The sequence below is a fragment of the Tasmannia lanceolata genome, unplaced genomic scaffold, assembly GCF_043159265.1.
Source record: "Tasmannia lanceolata isolate RefF3 unplaced genomic scaffold, GAP_Taslan_0.1 ptg000011l, whole genome shotgun sequence".
Lineage (NCBI taxonomy): Eukaryota > Viridiplantae > Streptophyta > Magnoliopsida > Canellales > Winteraceae > Tasmannia > Tasmannia lanceolata.
In genome coordinates this window covers 24,399,163-24,403,108 of record NW_027518688.1, presented here as the reverse complement: position 1 = coordinate 24,403,108, position 3,946 = coordinate 24,399,163, and the positions used below count along the sequence as shown (strand labels likewise).

At 37.7% G+C, this 3,946-nt stretch overlaps 1 pseudogene; it reads left to right on the top strand.

Moving 5' to 3' along the window:
• Window positions 1-3,270: 3,270 nt before the first annotated feature.
• LOC143886974 (5S ribosomal RNA) lies at window positions 3,271-3,405 on the top strand (annotated as a pseudogene).
• The last annotated feature ends 541 nt before the right edge of the window (window positions 3,406-3,946 follow it).

The window sequence follows — 3,946 nt, the reverse complement described above, 5'->3', positions numbered from 1 at the left end:
CGTAGTTGCATTAGTTTGTTAGAGTGTTTGGTTTTGATAAATCCGGAGATTAAAAATCCGGTGAAGGAGAGGGCGAATAAATTGGCAGTTGAATGGAAGGGGAAGATTAGTCAGGGAGGTGAAAACCCTTTCAGCTTTTTGCAACTAGCTAAATGTTCCCTTCTCTGTTTCTATATGTAGACCTTCGTTGTTTCTAGATGATATTTCTTTGTGTTGATTCTCTTTTCCAGTGCAGTTTCATATTCCATCGCCTCGAGGAAGACCCTTGCTGCCATTGCCTCCTGAGACTGGCCATGAGCCACATTTTTTCAGTCTGTTGATATCTGTATTATTTTTTAGCTATTCATTATTTGGTTTCCAGTTGATTATTCTATTGGAATAGATCATTTTCTTATATTTTATATGCAGTCACTAGATTTGTATATCCTTTTTTATTTTGAGTTATGTTCTTCTGTGATAGGCTTGCATAAATTATCTGCAGTTTAATCTTTAGTCATGTTCTACTGTGTTCGATGGATTTCTTTTACCAGTTGTCTTGTGATATTTACATATTTTTTCTTTGGCAATGTAAATCTGTCTTCAGTTATATTTTGTAAGCCTTTCCTGTGCTGCTATTTCACACGTCTCCGTGTTTAAGCGATCCTGTCCTTTGTATTGGTTTGTATATGTTGGGATTTTCATGTAGAAGATCTTAATTACAAGGTCTTTCTAAGCATTCTTAGTGGTTGGGCTTTCACATCTTTAAATCCATGTCTTTAATTCTACCTTTCCTTATTGTGCTGTTCTCACTCAACTATGTGGAAACTCCGATCTAAAGAGGGACTCACAATATGGAAACCTCTACAGATCGGACGGTTGGGATCATCCTATAGCAATGATTTTTGGGGCACAACCTATTTACGTTGTGGCCCATCAAATGGACGGTTTGGATCATCCTATGGTGTAGGGTGTATCGTCTATTTTGAAAATTACGGGGTGAATTCATATATAGAAGGGGGTGAATTTATCATCGCTCAAAAAAATGGTTGCTGACCCGTAGGAATGCGGGTCATTTTGACCCGCAACCTGCGTGACCTGCACTAGCATGACCCGTGGGTAACCCGACCCACGCATTTACCAGGTCTAAATTGCTGCAGAAAGCTGGCATTCAGATTTGGCTAGGGCTGCAACTCGGGTCGGGCGGGTCGGGTTTTGGAGAACCCAACCCTACCCGAGAAATATCTCGGGTCGGGTTTTTTTTTTTCGAAAACCCACGATTCCCAAACCCGGCCCTAGCCATGATAAATCTTGGGTCGGGTCGGGTTTTTTCACGTTGACACAATTTTTTAAGGAAAATTCTTGTTTGGCAAGGCAACTCAACTCATAGAAGCAGAAATTACACTCACATTACACTTGAATCAAACAATGATGTAATTACACTCACATTACACTTGAATCAAACAATGCTGTAATCGAACAATGTTGTAATTACAATCAAACAATGCTGAACCAAACACTTGAATCAACTCAACTCATAGAAGCAGAAATTACACTCACATACAATAACAGTGGGTGCGTGGGTTTTCACTTTTAACTTTTAACTAACAATAGAAAAAAATGTACATACTATAACTTATGTAACTCGGGTCGGGTCGGGTCGGGCCCCTTCAAACCCGGCTCAACCCGAGATTCATGCGGGCTTTTGAATGCTCAACCCTGCTCGACCCGAAACCCATGAAACCTGAACCCAACCCAGGCTATTTTCGGGTCGGGTCGATGCGGGTTGGGTAAAACCCGGCTCGAGTTGCAGCCCTAGATTTGGCTGCTCGAGCACACGGATTTGAGTATTGAAGGGTGTATAATAGTGAGCAATCATTTTTAGCTCTCCTTTTCTTTTCTGTATTCAGGGTTTCTGTTTCAACTCGATTATGATGAGATTAGAATTAGGGGAGTGATAAATCGACTCCCATACATCTTAAATCTACCCCCATGTGTCTATCTCTCTCTAACCCAGATGAGAGAGAAAGGCACATAGGGAGCCGATTTAAGATATTTGGGAGTTCATTTATCACTGCCCTTTTTAGGGTTCTCTTTCTACTGGTGTTTGTAATATTTATGAGATTATGGGTGTTAGAATTCTGCTTTGGTAGGGTATGGTTATGAATGAGACACACATAAAGGCCGTTACTTACGTAATGGTTGATTGCCATTGATCATTGTTTGAATTTAATATCGGTGTATTCATCCTGTTGTTAAGTGTCCTTTTCTTTTTCTTTTAACTGTTAGTTCTTCTGTTTATAGTTCAACAATCATCACTGTTTTATCCCTCTACTTTTTTTGGTAAATACAGTATTTTAGTCTACTGTTTGTGCCATAACAATCATTTACCATCATGAAAATTTATCAAGGTCACTTGGATGAATATGGAAGAAGATGAGCAAGCCAAACAACACTAGATAGCTGCAACTGCAAGTACAAGGGGAGCTAAAATCTGTGTTTGACCTATGCAAAAGGGTTGCTGATGACGGGGGGTTATATCCGCGCCTATGAATTTGAATGACCTAACTAATGAGTTATGGAAAATGATGCTCAAATTAGCACTAGATAGCCACAAGTCTAAGGGGAGCTAAGCTTTATGTCTAGGGATAGAGCCAGGAATTTGCTCAAATTTCGGATTTCGGTGGAGACTGACACCGAAATCGATAAAAACCGAAACAGTCATTTATTTTGGCCAAAATTTCGGAATTTCGGTCGAAATTTTGGTTTTTCCGAAATTTGACCCAAAAAATCTGTTTTTTTTTAATATTAATTTAATATTTCACCGAAATTACCGAAATTTCAGCCGAAATTTAATATTGAATAAAATATTGGTTTTGGGTTTTGTACCAGATTTCGACTGAAATTTCGAAATTTCAGGGTCCGAAATTGGTACCAAAACCGAAATTTTAAATCTTGGAAACCCTTGACCAAAAACTAAAGCATATAATTGAAAAGCATTCTAATAATAAATTAGAAAAAAATTAAAGAACTTAAACCAAAAACTTGAATATAATTGAAAAACATTCTAATAATAAATTAGAAAAACAATTAAGGAACTTAAACCAAAAACTTGAATATATAGGTAACAAAGTAGAAACCCAAAGTTATGGAAAGAAAGCTCAGACAAACCTAGACCTAGGAGGTATGCTAGAGGAGTTACTCTCAGTCATAACACTAGTATCCCAAAGTCCTGCAAAAATAGTGACACAAAATCCACCTACCCACTCAAGTGACAGAAAAACTAAGAAAGGAGGGTGCGATCTTACTAGTAAAAATGCACTGGATCCCATCATAACTTCGAAGGTAAGCGTGCTTGGGTGAGATTAGTACTAGTATGGATGACCTCCTGACCTTCTGACCTCCTGGGAAGTCCTCGTGTTGCACTCCTTTCCTTTGGGGTTGGGCTTGTAGCTCAATGGTTGAGGTTTTGTTTCCCGACCTTGAGGGCGCAGGAAAGAATCCTCAAACTACAAAAACAGATCTTACCAATACAAAAGTAGAAGAAAAAGAGAAAACTTAAGGTTAATGGTAGTTACTGGACTGGAAATTTATTAGCTGGCGACCCAAATGTTAAAAATGGTTATTAGAATATACATCTCAATATTGCTTAAGGCTAATGGTAGCACATCAGTGACATGCTTATCTGATATATATGTTAAGATTTTACTAATGCATAGTTGATTTTTTTATCTCAGTATAGATTGAATAATTGATACCAAGTTTAGAAACCCAAAACATGACTTGAAACATGAACACCCTAAGTAAACTCAACCTTGAGATTACAGATTCAATCCCAGCTTACCTATCAAAATAAAACCTTAAAACTTCACTGATTAATTGATCTTTTCTTTTTTTAATTTTTTTGAAAGATTTGTGCAATCTGTGTTTTTTGAGATTATTTTTTTTTACTTGTATTGGCCTTTTGAGT